The sequence below is a fragment of the Lutra lutra genome, chromosome 8 (genome assembly GCF_902655055.1).
Source record: "Lutra lutra chromosome 8, mLutLut1.2, whole genome shotgun sequence".
NCBI classification, from domain to species: domain Eukaryota; kingdom Metazoa; phylum Chordata; class Mammalia; order Carnivora; family Mustelidae; genus Lutra; species Lutra lutra.
In genome coordinates, this window is record NC_062285.1 from 27,949,209 (window position 1) to 27,973,530 (window position 24,322).

The 24,322-nt window shown below is 43.5% G+C and overlaps 1 long non-coding RNA gene across 2 annotated transcripts in view; it reads right to left on the reverse strand.

The window, feature by feature from the left end:
* LOC125107536 (uncharacterized) overlaps positions 1 to 22,978 on the reverse strand; it is a 64,974-nt gene extending 41,996 nt beyond the window's left edge. The window contains exons 1-3 of one of the 2 annotated variants that reach the window (XR_007129585.1): positions 22,863 to 22,978; positions 15,394 to 15,561; positions 1,671 to 1,783 (exon numbers count right to left, since the gene is read on the reverse strand). This is a non-coding gene — a long non-coding RNA (uncharacterized LOC125107536). The remainder of the gene's footprint in view (positions 1 to 1,670; positions 1,784 to 15,393; positions 15,562 to 22,862) is intronic. The other variant, XR_007129587.1, reaches the window with a different exon arrangement.
* Positions 22,979 to 24,322: the final 1,344 nt, after the last annotated feature.

Here is a 24,322-nt window from a genome sequence, read left to right on the forward strand (position 1 = left end):
TAGCGAATACTTGCTGAAAAGAGTCATAAAAGAATGAGTCTGTGATTTAAATTTTCAAAAGTACTTATCAACAGATGAGACAATTTGTGAAAAACAAAACACGTATTTTTAAAATCTTGTCAATTCTAGTTGTGAGCCCTGCCAGTCACCCTGGGTGGGGCTGGATCCACTGCGACTGCATCTCCCTTCTACGGATGCTGTATCTGTTGGACCCCGAATGAGGAGGAGAATGGAAATGTGAGGAAAGCACAATGTCTTCCCTGGTGAGCAGTCCACACACATATTTAGAATCTTCAGTGACATCTTTCTTTGGTTCTAGCATTCCAGCAAAGGACCCTTACTTTATAAGCAATGAAACTCCTCAAGCATTCTGCTGACAGATGATATAGTACAAAGGCAAAATGATTTATCATTTAAAAAAAGACAAAGGCTTAAAGAGATTTTATTATTTGTCAGTAACCACAAATTATTCTTTTGCTAAGTGGCGTGAGGGCCTATAATCCAGGCTCCTAATTAACCATGAAACTGTATGCCCTGGCAAGAAAACCTCGAAAATTATCTAGTTAACACCAATGAATGTAAGCACCATAGAAGTACCGATCAAAGCTCTAGGGCGACCTGGATGGGACTTATTAGCCAGTTATAAATCAAGCCCATTCTAAGTAAGCAAGTAATAACAGGCCTTTCAAACACCTTTGCAATGTAACTAATTCCACCAGGTCCTGCTATAGCATAACCCACCAAAATCATCAAATGTACCCTGCACTCCCTGCCTTATGAATTCAAGATGGCGCGTAGATAGTGATTCCCAGAAAAGATTCCTAGAAAAGTAAACTATGTTCCTCTCATTCATCAGAGGAAAGGAAAGCATGAATGTAAGTAATGTGCTGAGTTTCAGACTATTTACATAATTAAAACCATATCCTAGAAGAGATCTTGGAGAATTACCTTTTATTAAGTGTAGGTAGTCATGACATTATTGTTCTAAAAACAGAAGTTGTCTCTTTTTTTCTTTCATCTGAACTTCCTGAAGTAACCACTTCAATGTTCCCCAACTGATGTGAGTTTAATCTAAATTCTATGATGAAGAAGTTCATTGTAATTTGTAATAAACCTTTGCTTCTTTATTTATCCAACATGATGGCTATCTGACATCCTTGCTTCCTTCTCCTAGACCCTGGCCAGGATGCCAGCCATTGTTAAAACAGAACAGCACATTCATACCTAATTTCAGTGACTGGTTGTCATCAGATAATCATGTAGTCCATGATTGCACAAACAAAATTCTAGTATAACTATTAAGTAATTCTTAATTAAATGGAGTGTGATGGGATGCTTAAAGTGATCCCAAGATTAAACTCTCAATTTGGAATCTGTTTGATGACTAACAACCACTATCACCAATTTGGAGATATTACAACAAAACTCTGCTGCTGACAAAAATATTAACCATAAATGATGAAACATTTTCAGCTGGGACAAGAACATCTGGAGCCCATTAAAACTGGAAAATTTTCCCTCTAAGCCCTGATTGCCAAAGTCAGAACCAACCACCCAGAAACTGTGGCCCTCATGCTAACTCAATGTTTATGTTTCATTACAAATTATTTCAGGGATTTACATCTTGCTCTATATGGCCCAGTTCCCATGATTACAACCTCAAATCTTACCAGGCATGTCCTTATGCATAGCAACGTTCCTCATCTCTCAGGTTTGGAAAGAGGTGCTTCCTGCGGAATAATTCCAGTTTCCTTTTTCACACCAGTCTGAAGAGCACACTACCCTGAGATAAATAAGGAGAAGAAAACTAGGATTCAAGATCCAACATATTAATATTAAATTTTTAAAAATGCTATGCTAGGATTTGATCCTAAATATATAACAAACCTGTAATATGCAATAAAAGTGACTCATGGAAGTTATGTAATTTCAGCTGTGAGTTAGTTTTCTATCGTTATAATAACAAATCTTCACAAATTTAGTGGCTTAAAACAACACAGATTTATGATCTTGCATTCTCTAAGTTAGATGCCCAACAAGGGTCTCACTAGGCTAAGGTCAAGGTGTTTCCAGGGCTGCATTCCTTTCTGGGGATTCTAGGAAATAACCCATGTCTTTGTCTCTCCCAGTTTCTACAGGCTGCTCACATTCCTTGGCTTGTGGCCCCTTCTTCCATCTTAGAGGTCAGCAAGGTTGCACCTCTCTGACCCTGCTCCACAAGCATAATCTCCCTTGATTAATTTGGGCCTATCCAAATAATCTAGAAAAATCTCCCTAACTCAAGATCCTCAATTTTACCACATATGCCATACAAGGTACCATATTCCAGGTTCTATGGATCAGGATGTGGACATCTTGGGGTGGGGCATTTTTCCGCCTATATAATCTATTTCCAGACTCCAGAGAGTAAAGAAGTTTGAAATAAAAATTTCATCAATCTCTTCCCTCCTTATCATTTCTTTTAGAATCAAATCTTACCCTAGGAAATAGGAAAGAAGTTTTTGATGCAAAATGCCTTAAACATAGACCAATGCCACAAGTTTCACTAGTCCACAATGAATTTCTTGGCTGAAAGCTTCCCAAAATTTTCAGAGACAATTTTTTTTTAATTTTTTAATTTTTTATTAACATATAATGTATTATTAGCCCCAGGGGTACAGCTCTGTGAATCGCCAGGTTTACACACTTCACAGCACTCACCACACCACATACCTTCCCCAATGTCCATAACCCAACCACCCTACCCCTACCCCCAGCCTGACAATTTTAATTTTAGTGGTAAACATGGAATATATCTAGTTTTACTGTTGTATATCTATGTGAGACACCCAACAATGTTTCTTTTGAAATGCTAAAATTTTCACTGAAAGCCTAAACTGGTCATGTCCCAGAATGTATGGAAGCGTGCATGCGGTTGGTAGAGTGGTTTCTTTTTTTTTTTTTTTTTTTAAGATTTTATTTATTTATTTGACAGAGAGAGATCACAAGCAGGCAGAGAGAGAGGAGGAAGCAGGCTCCCTGCTGAGCAGAGAGCCCGATGCGGAGCTCAATCCCAGGACCCTGAGATCATGACCTGAGCCGAAGGCAGCGGCTTAACCCACTGAGCCACCCAGGCGCCCCGGTAGAGTGGTTTCTTAACACACCTTTCACCCTGAGTTTACTCCCAGCATGCATTTCTGTGCATTGCAGGGCATAGAGCACCCGTGGCTGGGGTGTGTGTTCACAAGGAGGTCAGCCCTTTTCTCAGGCCTATGTTTTCTACCTGTGCCTGGCAAATGACTTTGTTGAAGCCAGTGTCCAGGAGGTTAGCTCTTTATGCTGCTTTCCAACATACACCACAATTATCACTTGATGCTTGGCAAAGGGTATTTCTTCTACCCTGAGAACTGAGGGTTTGCTCCTGTTTTTTAATAATGGGACCCTGAATCATTGTTCTAACAGTCTGAGCAGTATTAGTAAGTGTCCAGAAATGGCTTGATGAGCCATTTTGTGTCTTCGAGGATGTAGCTCTTATTAGCAAGAACATGCATTTCGGGGTACTGACCCAAGTTCTTGCAAAAGTAAAGGCACCAACTGCACTTTAGGCCCTGTGCTAAGAGCCTTAAGAGCATTAACTCATTTCACTTTACAAAACCCTGTAAGAAAGACTCTTGCAATCACCCCATTTTACAGATAGTGGAAACAAGACTTGAAGTGACTTGCCCAGTCTCCCAGGGCTGGTGAGTTATCTGGCTGGGCAAAGTCAGGGACTGGGTAAGGCAAGTAAGGTGCTCACCTTGGGTGCAAAATGTAAAGGGGACCCCCAAAACTCTGTATTTGAACTTCTACTTGTAGGACTCAGCCTTACCCAGCCCAGTCAGTTCCTTTCCCTGCCCTGGCTGGGATTTGAACCCAAGACTGGCTGAGATCACAACCTGTGCTCTGAACCACCTCTCTGGGGTACTCATCTACCTCCTTTGCTAACAGGGAGCTAAGACGCACTTACATTGCTTGTCAACAATGCTGACCACCTGAGCTGAGTCTCACCCTGCCCAACCTTGGGAAAGTCATTTCCAGGTTGGACTGAGAAGGGTATTTGTGATGGTGAGAAATCATGTGATATGGCCCCTGATCCTTGCCATCAGCCAAAGTGACTCTTGATAGAAGTTCTAGTTTAGAAAGAGAGCATTTCCTAAGCAAATCAGTATTAATCAAGCTCTGAGCAAATTTTCTTCAGTGAAAGTGCCGTGACTCAGTTCAGATGGATGGTCCCCAGGGTCCCCTGGCTACTGACAAGTGACCTTTGCCTCACTGGTGCCTCCCCACCAGCCCACTCCCTGCAGGTGCCACTGTGAACTAGGGGCCTCTGCTTGTCCTAGAATAGAAATTCCTTTGCCCAAGTCAATTGGAAAGTCATCTTCCTTGTTAACTTCTTAGAGACTTTTGCAATGCAACAGCTGCCAAACACTGGCCACTGCTCCCTGTGGCCAGGTTCACTGGTCCAGGACAGGCAAGCAGCTTTTGTGGATCAGACACTAGAACCAAATTCTGCCAGGGAGAAACTGCCATGAAACTGTCATTGCCCCTGCCTCATTCTCCTTTCCAGCCACATCTGAACTTAGCAGCATATTAATTCTTACAGCATCTCCTTGCGTACCTCAGCTAAAACTTTAGGCTTTATTTCCAGTATCTAAGCTTAGTGTTACTTTCTTTAAATGCCATCATGAAATAGGGCAGGGCACTTTGCTCTGACAGGAATCCATAGGAATGTCTGTTCACCCTCCAAGCTCCCTCTGAGCTTCAGCTGCACTGCTCTACTTCCCTGCTGAGTGCTCTGTTGGACACCTTAGTTCTTAAAGGCATAGTGCAGCTATTAACAACAACAAAACCGCCCCCACACACACACAAACACAAATCCTTGCTCTTTCCTCTGAAAGCCACAAACATGATTTTCTCTACTTTTTTTTTCTGCTAGGAGTGTTAACAAATATATTCTTTATTTATTCATTCAACAAATACTTGTTTACCGAGGGCCATGTTCAATGCTATCTTGTAGCTTTTCCTTATAGCAGCTCCCAGTCTCTGAGAGTCTAGCAGATACCCTTCTAAACATTCATTTGACCTTAGATATTGACTTTAGTCAAGGGGTATCTGGATAGTTAAAAAAAGAGAAAGAATGTTCTAGTCTGTGAACAACAACAAAATTGGAGAATGTTCTTTTCTGAAGACAGCTCAACAGTTGTTCCAGCAAATACTAGCTAGCTAAGTTTGCCATGAAAAATAATGCACGAAAGTTAAGTAAGCCATAGAGGCACACACATTTCTAGACTGCATTTTAACCTACCATTTTCTACAGACTACTTTATTACTGTTTCCAATTAAACAATAACAATACTCAAAACAAAAATTTGGAAAACCCAAAAGAGCATTTAAAAAGTCAGTCATGGGGGCGCCTGGGTGGCTCAGTGGGTTAAAGCCTCTGCCTTCAGCTCAGGTCATGATCCCAGGGTCCTGGGATCGAGCCCCGCATCAGGATCTCTGCTCAGCAGGGAGCCTGCTTCCTCCTCTCTCTCTGCCTGCCTCTCTGCCTACTTGTGATCTCCGTCTGTCAAATAAATAAATAAAATCAATTATATCTCAATAAAGCTGGGGGGGGAAAAAACAGGCAGAAGCCAAACATCCAAGGTAACAACTCATGACTTAATATGTTTGAAACTAAGCTCCATATTTTTCCCCATGCTTATGAAAAACACATGTATTATAACCAAAAACTGACATATTCTTCCTACTACAGTATTTCCTGCACTGGTTAACATGAACTTAAATAGAAGCTGAATAGTTGCATCCTGTCCTTTGAATACACTGTAGCTTTCTCAATCACCTTTACTCAGTATTGAATACCTAGGTTGTCTCCAAAATTTGCTATCATAATGTTTTAATGAACTTCCACAAACAATTCTTTGCAGAATCTCTTCATTCTTCTTGGGGTAAAGTCCTAAGAAATTGAAATGCTGGATGAAGGACTATACAGTTTTTAAAGCTTTCAATAAAACAGTAACAAAGTGCCCTTCCAAAAAAAAGAAAAAATTGCTAATTAACACCTCCATGCTGTGTAAAATTGCCAGGGAAACTTAGCTATCATAGAAGGGATCTCGGTTAAGAATGAGGCAATTCTGGGGGCAGAAGACATGAACAGACATTTCTACAAATGGCTAATAGACACATGAAAAAATGCTCAACATCACTCAGCATCAGGGAAATATAAATCAAAACCACAATAAAATACCACCTCACACCTGTCAGAATGGCTAAAATTAACAACTCAGGAAACAACAGACGTTGGTGAGGATATGGAAAAAGGGGAACCCTCTTACACTGTTGGTGGGAATGCCAACTGGTACAGCCACTCTGGAAAGGAGTATGGAGGTTCCTCAAAAGGTTAAAAATAGGACTACCCTATGATCCAGCAATTATACTACTAGGTATTTATCCAAAGGATACAAACATAGTGATCTGAAGGGTCACATGCCCCCCAGTGTTCATAGCAGCAATGTCCACAACAGCAAAAAATATGTAAATAGCCAGATGTCCTTTGACAGATGAATGGACAAAGATGTGGTGTACACACACACACACACACACACACAGAGGAATATTACCTATCAGAAAGAATGAAATCTTGCCATTTGCAACAATGTGGATGAAACTAGTGGGTATTATGCTAAATGAAATAAGTCAGTCAGAGAAAGACAAATACCATATGATTTCACTCATATGTGGAATTTAAAAAACAAAACAGATGAACACAAGGGAAGGGAAGGAAAAATAAAGTAAGATAAAAACAGAGAGGGAAGCAAGCCATAAGAGACTTTTACTTATATGGAACAAACTGAGGGTTGTTGGTGGAAAGGTGGGTAGAAGATGGGGTACCTGGGTGATGGGAATTAAGGAGGGCACTTGATGTAATAAGGACCGGGTGTTATATGCAACTGATGAATCACTAAATTCTACCTCTGAAACTAGTAATACAGTACATGTTAACTAAATTGCATTTAATAAAAACTTCTTTTAAAAAAGAATGAGCACTTTTTTTTCAGAGAATGTCAGAAATTTAGCATGGGAAAGGCTTATTGAGGAAGGTCACCCAATCTTTAACCTTAGCAGTAATACACTAGCGTCATCTGGTGAGCTGCTAAAAACTGCCCATAGCGAGCCCCACTCTTAGAGATTCTGATTGTATTAGTCTTGGGATTTAAGAATCATCTTAAAGCTTCCCAAATTGTTTTAGTGTCAAGCCAAGGTTGAGAACCACTGAACCAAGGTATTTTTAAATGAAAGAAATTTGCAGTTGGATTCAGATGTATGTCAAACACATTCCTGAGTTTTTTCCTTTAGTTCTTGGACTTTATAAAAATATTTCTGAGAAAACTGTGACAGTTTATAAGCCTCTGCAAGGAAATCGTGAATATATCTCTGACAGGTTCTTTTAGTGGTGTCCAGGTGAACAAAAAAGGGTGGCTCCAGGGCTATCACCAGGACTGCAATCAAAGGGGAGAAAATAGCTTGCAGTGGGTGACTTTGCCGATCACAATTTGGTCAGTGATGGAGACACCCCTGCGTGGACACAGTCTGAGTCCTCAAGGACAGTATGAAATAGGGCAAAGGGCGTGGCTTTGGGGACATACAGACCTATGATTGAATTCGAGTTCTGTCATTTGTTCCTGTTTGACCCTGAGCAAAATTTTACTCTTCCAGGTCACAGTTTTCTCATCTGCAGAATGAGGCCATATTGCAACTACGTTGTTGGGCAGTAGCAAGGTCGACACTATGATACTATGATAACTATGTATAGTTCCTGGCACTAATCAAAGATAACTACCTTTGTTTCCTAGCACCTGGAATGCTTCGTGCACAGCCTTCTGTGCAGTGCACTTACTTTTTGATCTATTTTCAATATAAGGGGACACACTTACTCTGACTATACTCCGGGTTAGGATGTGTGGGTTCTAAGAAGAGTTCTGTCACTCCTTCAAGTGTAAGTCACAGCTTTCTTTGCAGAACCCCAGTTTCTTCCTTAAAACATCTCCTTCCAACTTCAACAATCTCTACAGGAGATCTTTTCCCTTAATTAGAACTTCAGATATTCAAATTAACTGTACCGTAAGAGAATATTCCATGGCATGATTTTTAAAAAAAAAATCTGTTAATTTAAAGAGTGCCTATTGTGTATATTCTGTACATATATATTATAGCATTTAAAGGTCACAACAACCATAGGAGGTACATATTTGTACCCCCATTAATGGGTGAGGGAACAGATCCAAGGAAAAAACATTTTATCCATAATTACACAGTCAGCATTTGACACAACTGAAATTTGAACACAAGTGTATCCCAAAGCCTTTGACTACAGCATGTGGAATTCCTAAGTGCTGCTGGTTATCGAAACAGGACTGATTATTCAGAGACAGACTCTTCCTTCAAGCTTTTCCATTTTCCTCTTCTTTCTTATTCTCTGATTTCTTACCAATTACTTTATTAACCCGTCCATGAGAAGTTCTGCGGAAATGGGAAAAACTCTGAACTCTGATTTACTAGATTCCTGGGAGTGACCCACATCAATACATCCTACTAAATTCAAAGCAAGTGCACCCCCAACTCATCCTTCCTTAGCTGGATCCCCCAAATGTCCCAGACCACCTCAATGCTCCCCAAGAGCTGAGGAAGCAGGAATGGAAACAAATGGCAGTCTTAACAGATTCCAGCTAAAATAATTGCACTTTTCCAGGTTTATAAAATATATGAATAGGTAATCAGACTGCGAAGGCCCCTTCCTGGGCCTTGGAAGGGGTCCCTTGAAATGAGGAGCCCCTAGGTGTTTGCTTCCTCAGCAGCAGAAAATCCACCTCCATGGAGCATTACCTTGTTCCATGGCATTTTGCAATGAGACTTGCTCTCATTCACACGCGGATACAGATGCATTCACGGTTAAACAGAAGTAATTACTGCCATTAATGCGGCCTAATTTCTCTGTTATTACAATCATACATGACACATTTTCCTTCTTGCCTTAAAATTCAGTGTTTTTGGGTTTTAATTGTTTTCAGCCATCACATTATCAAAGAACTTCAGAGCTCTACTAATCCACAAACCAGGATTTTCAGGGAGGCCACGTGACCCAGGCAAGCTCTAGAGACAGGCCCTTGTGCCCAGCAGGGCATTGCTGAACACTTATTCTGCCCAGGAGAACTGAAGCACAGGCATGGTCACCATTCCCAGGGATTCTGTCCTTGTTGGCGACTTTATATATGTTTAATGCAAGACCACAGCCGATAAAAGTAAAATTATTATCAGAGGCAAGAAGTGTGATCTGTACCCATTCAATACTTTTAGTGCTTAAAATATAAGAAGCTTAGTAGCTTCTCCTATCAAACATGAGGCTCCTACCACTTATTCATCCAGTTTCTCCTGAACCAGGGGGGCTATGACGTCCCTTAGGGTTTGAAGATTATATGGTTTGAAGAAACTTCCAAAGGTCCTCCCGTTTTATCCAAACTTTATTGGTTTTGGCCAGGAGCCCTATAAAACTTTACTGCAACAGACAAGTACAGTGTGTTCTATAAAGTACGGGTGTGTGTTTGTGTGTGTGTGTGTGTATGTGTTTAAATAAGATAGAATATGATGTTTCTGAGACTAGAAATATAAAATAGTTGCATTAATCCTAGGAGAAAAATTATCAACCTAATAAACTGCTTTCCAAATTAACTGCAATCACTAAAATAATTTTTGGATCAATTTTAAAAGAAATCTTCACAAATACAGAAACTCCATACAATGAATTCATGTCAATATTCAAGTGCAAATGGCTTATTGCTTCTGGTCATAGTCTTCAGTTAGAAGGAACCTTGTGCAAATAATTTCCAGAAGATTATGGGAGGAGACAAAGGAGAAGTGGGATAATACCCTCCATCCAACCTTAAGGTTTTAACAGCTTTCTTCTTTTTAAAACCATGGAATCAGGGGCGCCTGGGTGGCTCCGTGGGTTAAGCCTCTGCCCTCAGTTCAGGTCACGATATCAGGGTCCTGAGATCCAGGCCCTGCATCCGGGCTCTCTGCTCAGCAGGGATCCTGCTTTCTCCTCTCTGCCTGCTTCTCTGCCTACTTATGATCTCTCTGTCTAATTTAAAAAAAAAAAAAAATGGACTCTTTCTTCAAATGGAATGGCATGAGCTCAGTAGATAAATACAATGAAGGAAGTTCCAGTTAAGGCAGGGGTGCAGGTCCTGTTCTCCCATCTTCCCCTTGCACACATGAACACAAAGACATACCTTCTCCCAGTTCTGGTCCCTAAGGAAGCTGTTAATCCCCAGGAGACCTTGTCCTTCAGGCACAAGGGTTTGTTTTGTTTTGTTTTGTTTTGTTTTTTGTTTTAAGATGTTATTTATTTGAAGACAGAGATCACAAGTAGGCATAGAGGCAGGCGGGGTGGCGGGGGGGGGGGGGAGGTAGGGGGGAAGAAGAAGGCTCCCTGCTGAGCAGAAAGCCCGATGCAGGGCTTGATCCCAGGACCCTGAGATCATGAGCTGAGACAAAGGCAGAAGCTTAACCAACTGAGCCACCCAGGTGCCCCAAGGCACAAGTTTTTAAAGCCTACTTAATAAGCACTACAAATAAATATAAATTAAGGAGCTAAAGGAAGTCCATGGACTCACAGACATGATGTGGAACCAAGATTTTTGAAAAAGTTTATTTAAAATTGAAGAAGATCAAAGACTCTAGAATAGTCTGATAAAATTTTTGCAATGATGGAAATGTTCTGTGTCTGTGCCACCAAATACATTCACCACTAGCCATGTTTGGCTACTGAGCCCTTAAAATGTGGCTAGTGAGATTGGGAACTGAATTTTTAATTTTATATAATTTTAATTAATTTAAATGTTAATGTAGATGGCCTCATATGGTTAGTGGCTAGTACACAAAGCAGAGCAGTTCTAGAGCATTTCTCTTTTGTAGGTAAAACTACAAGGATAGACTTTGCAATAAAATATATGTCTACTCTCCTTGTGGAAACATCTGAGGCAGCCCAACACCCCCTCTTCTTAATCTCCTCTCTGTTCCACCAAAAGGGAGGCTCAGAAAAAACCCCCTCTGTATTAGCTTCCTAGTGCTGTTTTAACAAATTACTATAACACAAGTTAATTCTCTTCTAGTTCCTGAGGTCAGAAGTCCACACTGAGTCTCAGCAGGCTAACCTCAAAGCATTGGCAAAGCTGCATTCCTCCTGGAGGCTCTAGGAAAAAGCTGGTCTTCTTGACTTTCCTAGCTCCTCAAGGTTATAAGCATTCCCTGGCACATGCCCCTTTCTCCATCTTCAAAGCCAGCAGTATAGCATCTTCCAGTCTCTGTTTCCATCATCACATTTTCTCCTCTGATTCTCTCTCTCAACCTTCTGCCTCCCTCTTATAAGGACCCTTGTGATTACCATGGGTCCATCTGGATAATCCAAGATAATCTCTTTAAACTCAAGAGACGGGGCACCTGGGTGGCTCAGTGGGTTAAGCCGCTGCCTTCGGCTCAGGTCATGATCCCAGGTCCTGGGCTCGAGCCCCACATCGGGCTTTCTGCTCAGCAGAGAGCCTGCTTCCTCCTCTCTCTCTGCCTGCCTCTCTGCCTACTTGTGATTTCTCTCTGTCAAATAAATAAATAAAATCTTTAAAAAAAAATAAATAAACTCAAGAGACTTAGTTTAATCATAGCCACAAGTTAGGAGGTAACATATTCACAGCTTTCTAGGTTGTAGGCATCTTTGGGGTGGGGGGCATTATTCTACTATCCCTCCTTTGCTGTAGATTAACTAGAAATAAGACTAGTGTCTTTCATTAAATTCATTAATACCCAGCTTCTAAAAGGTACCCCTGGATGGTAAGGCTTGACTGCAATTACCCAAAAGTGAGGTGAGGTTTTCTCAGTGTTTAGTTTAACATGATGGTACCCCAAATTTAGCCAGGATCAGATCACCCATAGGCTTATGAAACAGATTGGTAGACTCAAACCCCAGAGTTTTTGATTCAGGAGGTCTGGAATGGGACCCAAGAATTTGCATTTTTCAACCAGGTGCAATACTTTTAACAAATGTCCACAAGTTCTTTGACATTCCTCCCTTCAAAAAAATGGGGTCTTACTTTCATCCTTTTGAACATGGACTAGATTTAGTGACTCAATTCTAACTATATTTGATGGATGTAATTTCAAGACAAGGCTTGCTCTCACACTCATTCTCTCTCCTCAAGCATTAGCTTCCAGCCCCAGTTGAGCCTTCAGATTACTGCAGCTCTGGGAGACCCTTGACTGCAACCTCATGAGAAACCCTGCACCAGGTTCACCCAGCTAAGTCACTTCTAAATTCCTGACCAACAGAAACTGTGGGAAATAATATAAGTTTATTGGTATTTAAAGCTACTAAGTTTGGGAGTTACTTATTATACAGCAAGAGATAACTAAATATGTCAGGTAATACCGATACCACCGGTCTGGAGACCACATTCTGAGAGCCACTAGTCCAAGCCACAGACTGTATGAGGCACATGCATTCCTCCTGCCTGTGTTGAGATGCTCCAGAGAATCAGAAAAGGGTAACATTCTCTACTTTGTATGTATTGCATACTTGTTTTCTGCAGACATATTCCATTAATGCCAGCTACTCTCTTGTGCAAGCGCTTTTACTGGGAAGAATAACAACAGTATGTCAACCGATAGCTGTATTCTAGAAGCCTTTTTCTGTCTTCCCAGGCATAAAAATGTTCTGCACATGGGCAAAGGATCAGACAGATTTAGGGATAAGAGGAAATGATTGAAAGACTAGACCATCTCGCTCTCTCACAGTCTTTTCAACCTGGAGGTGAACAAGATGAAGAAAGAAAACAAAACTCTTCTTCTCCTCCTTCTTCTTCTTCTTCTTCTTCTTCTTTTTTTTTTTTTTTAAGAAAACAAAACTCTTGACAAGGGAAGGAAAGATAGTACTAGGAGCCAGGAGAGCAAAGGGGTGTCCAACTGTTAAATAATGAGAAACTGAAGCTTCCCTCATTGTGTCAGAGAGGCCAATTCCTGAGCCAGCTGTAGAGGAAATGGGGAGTTTACATTATCTGGGATGTCAGTAAGAGCCGGGTGGATGTACTTCCTGTCTGCTTCTCCCCGAAGATTAGCAACCTCTTCAGCAAAGATGCTTTTCCAGGAGTTTCATTTGTTGTTTACTTTCCCAGTTGGCAAATGTGGTCCAACGGAGCCCCAAGAGTGAGGAAAGGGAATGGTAGTGAATACAGAGCGAATACCACACAGAAGGGAGGGCAGGGAGAATGTGAGGTGAGGAAGGACGTGATTGATGGCAGCTCCACAAGACGGCTGTCTCCAATTCAGGCAGTGCCAGGCAAGGTGGCCAAGCAGGTTCATTTCAGTGATACCCATTCTCTTTGATGGCGTTTCTCTGGCTTTTCCATTTATTTTACAGTAACTTAAAATAAGACATATGATTCCATTTATATGAAATTCTTGGACAGCCAAACTAATCTAGAGTGACAGAAAGCAGAAAAGTGGTTGCCTCAGGCCAATACTGGGGCGGGGGGGAGAAGGTGACTGCAACAGGCCTTGCGGGAATATGGGGTGTGATGGCAATGTGCTACATTTTCCTTGTGCTAGCAATTACACAGGTGTGTGCGTGTAAAACTTCATTGAACTGTATGCTTAAAATGGGTACATATTATTGCATATAAATTATATCTTAATAATATTGACTTTAAAAATGTATGACAGACATGGGGCCCTCTGATGGGGCATCAAAGACTGGTTTGGCAAACGAGAGTTCTCTGGTAGAAAAGGGATTCAACTAGTTCTGTGTGGCCTGAGGAATGGAACCAGAATAAATGTGTACATGTTATAGGAAGCAGATTTCTACTCAATATATTTGTGTCAATCATTTGTTTAATAAAGTTTCACTGAAAGGCCTATGTATAGAGAGCTTGAACTCTCAGATATATAAAAAAGATAACTTAGCTTCTCAATTACCCAAATGAGTTTCTTTCTTTTTTTTTTTTTAAAGATTTTATTTATTTATTTGAGAGAGAGACAGTGAGAGAGAGCATGAGCGAGGAGAAGGTCAGAGGGAGAAGCAGACTCCCCATGGAGCTGGGAGCCCGATGTGGGACTCGATCCTGGAACCCCGGGATCATGACCTGAGCCGAAGACAGTCGTCCAACCAACTGAGCCACCCAGGCGTCCCACCCAAATGAATTTTTTTTTTTAAAGATTTTTATTTTTATTATTTATTTGAGAGAGAGACAGTGAGAGAGAGCATGAGCGAGGAGAAGGTCAGAGAGAGAAGCAGACTCCCCGTGGAGCTGGGAGCCCGATGCGGGACTCGCTCCCGGGACTCCAGGATCATGACCTGAGCCGAAGGCAGTCATCCAACCAACTGAGCCACCCAGGCGTCCCCCAAATGAATTTCTATTTAAAAGGCCAGTTTTGGGGGCGCCTGGGTGGCTCAGTGGGTTAAAGCCGGTGCCTTCGGCTCAGGACATGATCCCAGGGTCCTGGGATCGAGCCCCACATCGGGCTCTCTGCTCAGCAGGGAGCCTGCTTCCCTTCCTCTCTCTCTCTGCCTGCCTCTCTGCCTACTTGTGATCTCTGTCAAATAAATAAATAAAATTTAAAAAAAAAAGGCCAGTTTTGTAGAGAATGGAATATTAATTTGAGGTTTTCCCATATTCCCTGAAATTGTGTCTGAGTTCTAGTAGAACAAGGCACCGAGGGGATGTCTAGTCCTCAATGCCGACTCCATGCATCCACGCAAAGATCTTCCCATTCTCACCCTTGGCCATGAGCCATGTGGCTGCAGCACTGGCCCTCGCTGCAGCCCATGTGACTTCCTTGGCCTTTTGCACCACACCTGAGCCATGTTAAAAGAAGGAGTCACAGGTCTCTCTTCTGCTTTTGTGCCATGGTGGACACGGGGAGACCACACCAAACTCTGCAAGCCTATCTCTTGCCCCACTTGCCTAGAAATGTCACAAATGTGTGTGTAGTGCATGTGGTGTTGCTGCTCCCCAGGACTCCACCTTGCAAAGCGGACCACAGGTCTTCCAATCTTAGGTCCCCCAAAACATTCTGAAATTGCTGAGAGGCCGCACTGGCACAGTGGCTACAAGCAGAAACTCTTAGGTCCATACTCCCTGCATCCTTGCTGGGATGGCTGCTAACTGCAGAACCAGGGCAAGTAGTCACAGCCTCCGTCTGGATCTCCGTTCTTATCCCACCACCACACTCTTAAAAGAGTGTGTGGCACATAGGACCTTCCACCAGAGGCACAAGACCCTTGCTCAGAGACTTCCCGCTCCTCTGCATGCCTGTCATCCTGGTTTTTACCTTTATAACTGCTTTTCTGGCTCTTGCCTTGAGCCACTTCACAGAGAGATGTTTTTGCCTCTTGGGCACCTGGCATAATCTCTTTAATGATTCTGCTTTGAGGAAACACAGAATCCAAAGGCTTTTAGTATTTTTTTTTCCTTGCTTTCCCCCCAGGCAGGCTTCTCCCTTGAGGCAACGAGGGAAGAGAACAGTTTGAAAGAGCATGGAGGAGAGCAGGAAGTAACTAAGAAAGGTGCATTTGTGTTGATGTCACCAAATCTAACACTACATCAAATGTATCTCATTTTCATGAAAAGGTGCATCTCACAATAAGTGAAATTTTGCATTTCCTTCTACACAATACAATATCCGTTCTAAGCAATACAATGAGGAAGGAAAACAGGCCCCTGACCGGCAGGGCTCCCGTTAATGGGGCAGACACTGCACGTACAAACCAGTGACTGGACTGAGCAAAGACACGAATTTCAGGGTATGTGAGGAACATAAACAAACCCCTGGGGGAGATTCGGGCCCACCTAACTGAGGTAGGTGTGTGTGCTCAGGAGTTGTCTCCTGGGGGCCAATATTTAAGCTGAAACTTGAATGACCTGGCAAAGAGCAGATGAAACACCAAAGGCAAAGGCTTTAAGGCTTTCAGGGGAAACGCTGGACCTTTTCAAGGACTGACAGCAAGCCAGTGGGAGCAAATGGTGCTGCGTGTAGAAGGTAGCAACACACCCGAGCCATCTGAATATGGGTGAAGTTGAGTTTCCAACCACCAGATATAGTCAAGCAGAGTGGATAGTCACTGAGGAGATTTTACACAAGGAATCCAAGGATAAACTGGAAGACAGAGTATTTGTTAGTTTTCCAGGACTGTCATAACAAATTACCACAACCTGGAGGGCTTAAAACAACAGAGATTGATTCCCTTATGGGCCAGGTGTGAGCAGGGCCGAACCTCCCAGAGGCTCAGAGGGAGAATCAGCCTTGTGCCTCTCTCCCAGCCCTTAGTAGCTGCCAGCGGTCCTTGGTGGGCTGAGGCTTGCAGCTCCAATCTCTGCCTACATCACCACGTGGCCTCCCATTTTTTCCTTTCCCATTTTTACTTTTGCCTGCGTTTTCTCCTCTTCCTATGAGGATACCTGTCCATGGACTTAGGGACCATCCAGATCATTCAAGATGATCTCACTTCAAGATCCTTAATTACACCTGCAAAAATCCTTTTCCCAAATAAGGTCACAGTCAAAATTCCAGGTAGATACATATTTCGTGGCGCCACGATTCAGGTCGCTACAGAGTAGTTAAAATGTAAGAATTTTTCTAACTGAGATTCTAGTATCCTGCATTATTTATACTGAAGGGTATGTGGCTGATGGTCAGTATTTTCCAAAAGAAAGTTCTTGAAAGGCAGTGAAGATTGACTACCTGGTTGAAAGCTAGGGAATGAGATAAAAGAAGAAAAGTAGGGCCAGGGAACTCAGAAGAAAAACATAACTTCAGAGGTTTCCTAAATCTCCCCTGATGCCCAATATATATATTTTCTAAATATTTAACCACATGTCATAATTACTGTGGCCTGAGTCTTTCCACATACACAGCAAGGGACAGAAACTTGGCGATGGCAAGATAGCCATTCCTCCTATGAGGCTCAGGAAGCAGACATTACAGTTCTATAGGTTCCCAGATACTTGTTTAAATAGTCTTTTGCCCTGCGGGCCAGGCCCTGGCCTGCCCTGCCCCAAATCTATTTTGTAACTGTGATCTATTTTTTCTGCTTCCTCGGAAATTTCTCAAAGGTGTGGCCCTCAGCCTGATAGCAACAAAAGCTCTAGCTCCACGAGAGCCTTTTGGTGAATGATAAAAATCTCGAAATATTTAGAGAGCAAAATGGCCTTATTGCAAGAGCCCCTTTACCCATGAGGAGACAAAGGTAGAACACTGACAGTTTAACTCATCTTGAAGGGTAGATAAGGCATATTATGTACAAATCAGGATGCTTTCGGTTGGAAATAATAGAAATTCTAACTTAAAATGGCCTAGAAATTAAAAAGAATTTAGTAGGTCTCACAAACAGAAATCCAGATGTATAATGCATTTTAAACTCAGACTGATCAGGGCTCTGGTTCCATTTTTCTCCAATTCCTCTCTTCTCTTCTTTTGTGCATGTTGGCTTAGACCTTAGGCTGGCTTTCTTTTTGGTAGCCAATGGCTACAGTTATTCTAGGCTTCGTATCAATGTTCCTACCACAACACACAGAAGAGAAACTTCTTCTTCCTCTAAACACTAGTAGAGACTTGGGAGTTTCAGTCTGATTGGAATAATTCAAACCACATGTCTTCCCCTAAACCAACAGGAAAGATTATTCTGACTGGCATTAGATTAACCAAGGCCTACCCTGAGCAGGAATGGGGCCAAGCCCCCAAACCAAATGTGGCTCCACCAGCAAGAAGAGACCGACCGGCTGTCAAAGAGGGAACACCCTACTGTTCCATTACTGTCCTTGCAACCAAAGCAGCTGACATTCATTTCTAGGAATGTTTAGTCCCTAGGTATTCATAAATGCTTTTTACAATTTTGAAAGGACATTTACTTGAAAATCACACAGTTATGTAGTAAATCACAAAAGCATTTAGTGCTGAGATAAAAATAATTAATCTAATGACCTGGGATCCTTTCAGAATTAATTTTCTCTGATCTGTGGCATAGTAATGATGAAGCCCCAGGTCCTCCGTGTTTAAGAACGTGTTTAAGAATGTTTGTGATTAGGGGCGCCTGGGTGGCTCAGTGGGTTAAGCCTCTGCCTTCAGCTCAGGATCGAGCCCCACATCGGGCTCTCTGCTCAGGAGAAAGCCTGCTTCCCCCTCTCTCTGCCTGCCTCTACCTACTTGTGATCTCTCTCTCTGTCAAGTAAATAAATAAAATCTTAAAAAAAAAAAAAAAAAAAGAATGTTTGTGATTAATGTGCCGTTTGCCCATAAGAACAAACATCTTGGGGCACCTGGGTGGCTCAGTGGGTTAAAGCCTCTGCCCTGGGATCAGATTATGATCCCAGGGTCCTGGGACTGAGCCCCGAGTCGGGCTCTCTGCTCAGCGGGGAGCCTGCTTCCTCCTCTCTATCCCTCTGCCTGCCTCTCTGCCTACTTGTGATGTCTGACAAATAAATAAATGAATCTTTTTTTAAAAAGTTTAAAAAAAAAAAAGAACATCTTGTTAAACTTGCCTCTAAGAGGTAATAGGATGAAAGAACAAAAACAGGTAAAAAAAATTAATCCAGTAAAGACATGAAAGAAAAGATAAAAAAGAAAGAAATCAAACTAGGTTTTTTTGGGCCAAAAAAGATGATTTGATGGCTATTTTCAGATGTCTATATATAGATATATAGATAGACAGAAAAATAGATGATAGACAGATATCTCCCAAATGTTATCCTGGGTGTTTCTATGAGGGTGTTTTGGATGAGATTTACATTTAAACTGGTGGACTTTGAGTAAACCAGTTGCCCTCCATGTTTGGTTGGGTCTCATCCAATCAATTGAAGACCTGAATAGGGCAAAAGGGTCATATCCCAGGAATAAGAGAGAACTCTCCAGAACAGTTTTCACTCTTCCTGGTTTTCAGCAGATGCCACTGGACTCAACTACAACTTGCTTAGTCTCCAGCCTTACTCATCAGATTTGGACTCGTCAAATCTCCATAGTCGTGTGAGCCAGTTCCTTAAACTAAATCTCTTCCTATACATAGACACATCCTATTGATTCTGCTTCCTTGGAGAACCCTGACATATACAGATGGTGATATGTGCAAGTGTCCCCAGTAGAGATGAAGTTACAGTATTTGTCCTAAGAACTGGATTGCTCTGGTAATTATTCCTGCATAACAAACTACTTTAAAATTTAGTGACTTAAAACAACAACTAGCTTACTTTTTCTCAGAATTCTTGACAGCCAAGTGGTGGTTCTTCCATTAGTATTTCTGGGGGTCACTCGGATGGGCCCTCTCAGCTGGTCTGCTAGTGGCTGGACTTCTCTCTCCATATCTAGTGTCAGGGTCTCTCTCTCCACATTACCTTTCCATATGTTCCTCCAGTGGTCCCTGTCAAAGTAGCCTGATCTCTTACACAGAGGTGCAGGACATCTAAAAGGGTAAAGCAGAAACTGCAAGTTAGCCTAAAGGCTAAAGCCAAAAACTAGTATAATGTAAATTCCATCAGTTTAATTGGTTAAAGCAAATTATAGGACCAGCCAGGATTTAAGAAAAGAGCACCTCCCAAGGCCTTTAAGGCAAGGTTTATGGAGAGCCATGATCTTATCTGACCAGCACCACAGCCTGAGTGTCCCATTCTGCAAATGTATCTTATCTATCCTTCAGCTCTATCACCACAGAAGAGATATTTTGGCTTCAAACAACAACATACCGTCGGTCAGTGAAAAAACCAGAGACTCAGTCTCACTAAATCCAGTGGTACCTATGAATGCTCTCTCCGCACTAGACTTCCGTCAGTATCTATCCCTGTGTGTATCATTTTACTCTCCTGCCCGGATTACTCTGGTGACTCTTTTTTTTTTTTTTTTAAAGATTTTATTTATTTATTTGACAGAGAGATCACAAGCAGGCAGAGAGGCAGGCAGAGAGAGAGGAGGAAGCAGGCTCCCTGCTGAGCAGAGAGCCCGATGCGGGGCTCGATCCCAGGACTCTGAGATCATGACCCGAGCCGAAGGCAGCGGCCCAACCCACTGAGCCACCCAGGCGCCCCAACTCTGGTGACTCTTATTACATGATTGATTATAACCAGATTCCCACTAAAAACAGGGAATGGAGGATTAAAGTAATTAACTTGATCCTTCAGGCAGGCTATTTCCTACATTAGGTATTAATGTCTTCATTTTATCATTCAAGTAATCAGGTGAAAGTGGGAACTTTGGAAACATTATCCTTAGATAGCCTTTTTTTTGCCATTGGCTTCTGTAACCCAGCTCACCTGGCAGGTGTTGTCAGAGGAACCCCATGCAATGTTTAGTTCCCAGATAAACAAAGCCCATTTGAGGCACTGTGAATGTCATCAGTTGCCCTTGCAAAGAGCATCTAGGAGCCCTGATAGCCAGGAGAGGCCAGGGAAGGGGATCTGGGGAGCACGCACTGGAGGTGGTGGGGTGGATTCCAGGCCCACCTATGAGATCACTGGGGTGCTCGACCTTCCTGACAACCTGGGTAGTGGCACAAGAAATCCATACTCAACCAGAACCTTCTCCAAGATGCTGACTGAAAGCTGCCAGACTTGGCTACTTGGCTGTGCCTCTGACAGCCCAAGAAAGTCAGTCATGCCTTGAGGAATACATTTCAAATCCATCCCCTGGCTCCTGGCAGAAGGAAAGTCTAAATTTAGATTTCTGACCAAACAGTTTCAGACACAATAGTCTTACATGACACAAAATAAACAGGTTTTCAGGAGAGAGGAGCCAGCTCCTCACTCATGGATGTATTCACCACATGGGAGAGGACACGTGCTGAGCTTACGTGCCAGGCTCCGTGGAAGAGGAAGGGGAGGTCACACAGGAATAAAGGCAACCCTGCTTGGAGAAGCCCTCAGTCCAACAGATGTGGATGCTACCTCCACGGCCTAGGTCCTACCTTGTTTTGTGGTCACAGAGGGGCCAAATGTGTTGGGAGATCACACTGAAGACAAGAAGGTGAAACTGAAAAAATCAAGAGTGGGCAAAGCTGTGGGCAGAATAAGGCCTTACAATATGGCTGGGTGAGGGACACTAGGACCCTGCTCATGTCCTAGAGTCCCTCACCTTCTTATCTCACCTGACCCTCCTGGAGTTCCTCTGCAGGGAGCATTACTGTCTCATATGCTGATGAAGACACTGAGACCAGAGAGGTGAAGTGACTGGCTTCAGGTCACACAGCCCATTCAAGGCAAGACTGTACCCCGGGCACAGCACTCAGGCCACAGAGATCCTGACGCAGGGGAGACTGGGAGGAGGAATGTCAGTCTTCTCACCCAGAACAGGCATCCTGCCAAGTCCAAAAAGCAAAGTGCCTTGAGTGGAAGACAGTCTGAAGGTGAAGGCAACCCACAGGCCATCTGCCCAAGGGAAGACAGCACAGCCTCTGATCTGGGGACAGAAGCCTTTCCTTTCCCAGACAACAGCACCTGCTCGTCTGATCAATCATCAGGCAGAGGAAAAACCAACACCTGACACACCACATCTTTCTGAAGCTCTCCCCAGACACAGCACCCATGGCAATCAAACAGAGGACCAACAGCACCATCCCTAATGTGCTGAAGAACCCCACGGAACACAGGCAGAGAAAGGACAGAAGTGGGACCACCCACCTACCTGAGCACTTACTGTGCACCAGGAACCCCACAAGCATTTGCAGTGGGTTACCAAATCTTTCCACAGTTCCGGGAGGAAGTACCATTACTACTCTCACACCCCTGCTATAACCTGCCCACTTCACTTCCCTTTCAGACACTCAAGTAACACAACCCCTCTGGAGAGCCCAGCAACTGACGAGTGAATGACACAACAGAATATAAGCTCCAGGAACCCAAAATTTGTAGTCTGTTTTGCTCAAGCTTCCCAAGCATCTAGGACATTGCTGAGCACATGGGAGACTTTTAATAAATATTTGTTGAGTGAAGTAAAGAACCATAAAACCATCCTAAGATGTAAATGCTGAGTTGGCCAAGCAATTTGCTCCCACATGTTGGCCTTACAGATTGAAATTCAGATTGATCCTTACTAAGGCCTAACAGTAAAGTCCCTTAATGATGTACTTCTCCCTATGATATGATTGGTGAATGAGTCCTGTCCTCCGCCTCAGCCCTCATTCACAGGGAGAAGGTTAGAGGAGGAAGGTGACATATTTATTTGCTCCAGAGAGCTGATCTGAGATGGACGTGGTCTGGCTGGACTCTTACGGCTCCACCCACTGCCCCAGGGTCGGCTCTGGTCTCCTCTTAGATTTGTCCCAGTGACAGTGAGGGTAGAATTGGCTTAAACTAGTATCTGGCCCCGGAGCAGTAAGAGGGTTTCTCCCACACTTGCATTTCACTAGAACCACACAATCCGTCAAGTGAGTTTGTTTTGCTCTCTAGATAAATACGGAGCCAAAGGGTGTTTTTCTGACTGTGAATTCTTGGCATTTCTTTTTTTTTTTTTTTCCGGGCTTCTAAATAAGCCAAATTAACACTGCCAGAGTCTTCTCTGGTACTGCTCAGGGCTGTTTAATGAGTAACATAATCACGGATCCTGGTGGTAAAAAGGGCTCAGAAGTCACCTGGCGCAGGGGCTTTCAAACATATTAGGCAAGGGAATCCTTCTTTGAAATATAAGCTTACCCTCAAGTTTAGCACCGCATATTACCGATCATATCCTACATCACATGTTATAGCATATTATTTGAGAAAGCTGGCAGCACTATGGATGGAGTCAGCAGGCCACAGGGTCCCCATCCCTAAGCCTTCTCTCACCTTCCTTCTGGCGACCATGAGGGTTCCAGAAACACCAGTCTAACTTCACCTCTCCCCGCAGGGACGGGAAACAGATGGGCAGGCAACTGAAGGGACTCGCTGAAGGCCTCACAGCGAGGTAAGGAGGGCACAGCTCTGGCTCAGGGGTGGGCAAGCGCCTGCGCAAACCCAAGACACCGTGCAGCGCCTGCGCAAACCCGCTACAGCCCAGCGCCTGCGCAGATTTACTTTCTAGCCCTCGTATGGGAAAGAACTGCTGTTCCGGCTGGACAAGTCCGTGGAGAGGGGGGCTTCGCCTTGTCCCAAAGTCCCTTCTTAGGTTAAGGGTGTTACTTATGGAAGATGATAAAGGCTGCTTGGATGTAGAATCTTAAGACAGAGTGCCCCCAATTCCGTCCTACTTTAGATATCTGAAAGGCAACAAAGCTCTCACTGGCCTTAACCTCCCGTGTCTCAAGGAAACTTCAGTCCTCAAAATGTACTCTTTAATGGCAAAGAATAGACAAACACGAACAAGGCCTCGGTCTCCCTCTTTTATTTATCAGGAATAAGACCCTGGGAGTCACTTAGGGAATAGGTTCTTGTAGGGAACCCCTTCTGGGCTAACCCAGTGCCGCCACCCAGGCACAGGGTCGTCCTCCCTGTAAACGCACCATGTGACTCTGGTCTTGAAGATTTCTCCAGCTCACAGATGCTAAGAGCCTAACAGACGGAATTACTTCTCCCTGAGGTGGAGGAGTCCCTCCCCATACTATCTCCTACAAGGCAGGGAAAGAAGTGTAACCCGATGAGCCCTGGCCCGAAGTCAGGGCCAAGTGCACTCCCCTTGAGAAGAAATGCTGTGACTAACACAAAAACACTACAGAAATGCCTCCCACCCCCAGATAGACTTGCTTCAATAGGTCTTTCTTTTGCTCACCTTCTCAATTACCTTTCTCCTTAGCTTAAACTCCTTTAGAAAAGCTGTCCATGTACAACTGGAGCCCTACATTTTTCCTTAGGCTTCTCTCCTGTCTGCCTTGTCTCAGATGATAGCCTGGTGCCAGAGACTGAAATGGGATGCTCCCCTCCTGCACCCTCCCCTTTCTTCCCTGTACCCCACCCCCAATCTCCTCTTCCTTCCTGCACCCTTCTCCAACCTCCCTGAACCCTCCTCCTTCCTCTCTGCACCTCCCCTGCCTCCTGCACCCTTCCTCTACCCTCCCCTCCCTTCCTGCACCCTCTCCCTCCTCCCTGTACCCTCTTCCTTCTTCTCTGCACCTTCCCTGCCTCCTGTACCCCCCTCCCTCCCTGCACCCTGCCCTCTTCCCATACCCTCCCTCTCCTTCTGTGTACCCTTCCTCTCTTTCTCACACCCTCCCCCACTCTTGCACCCTCCCCCTCCCCCCTTTGCACCCCTAAGGAAAGTCACATGGGGAGTGTTTGGCTGGAACACTCAGTGGTGCTCAGAAATCCTAAAC